Source organism: Ascaphus truei, chromosome 18 (genome assembly GCF_040206685.1).
Source record: "Ascaphus truei isolate aAscTru1 chromosome 18, aAscTru1.hap1, whole genome shotgun sequence".
Taxonomy (NCBI): domain Eukaryota; kingdom Metazoa; phylum Chordata; class Amphibia; order Anura; family Ascaphidae; genus Ascaphus; species Ascaphus truei.
In genome coordinates this window covers 18,597,714-18,598,246 of record NC_134500.1, presented here as the reverse complement: position 1 = coordinate 18,598,246, position 533 = coordinate 18,597,714, and positions in this window count along the sequence as shown.

Here is a 533-nt window from a genome sequence, read left to right as displayed (position 1 = left end):
CCGCCCCCCCCCCCCAGTAGCAGCCACCGGCGCGCCCCCAGTAGCAGCAACCGCCCCCTCCCCAGTAGCAGCCACCGGCGCGCCCCCGGTAGCAGCCACCGGCGCGCCCCCACTAGCAGCAACCGCCCCCCCCCCCAGTAGCAGCCACCGCCCCTCCCTAAGCCATGGCCCACCACCAATCCAGAAGCCACCACCCCCCGCAGCAACGGCCTCCCCTAAGCCACCGGCCCACCACGCAGCCACCAGCCCTCCCCCAGCCACCGGGCCTGACCTGAGACCATCCACAAGGTAAGTCTGATCTGTATTTGTATTGGGGGTGGGGTGTATTTTTATATGTATTGGAAGTATGTATTGGGGGGGTGGGGGTATATTTGTATATGTATTTGGGGGTGGGGGTGTATTTTTATATGTATTGGGGGGGTTAAGTAAAAGTTGTGTGCGAATTTTTTTTTCTGTGGTAGGTGCGCTATGGGTTGGGGGGGGGGGGGGGGACTGCTCCTTTCATTTGTCCTGGGCCCCATGATTTCTGTTGG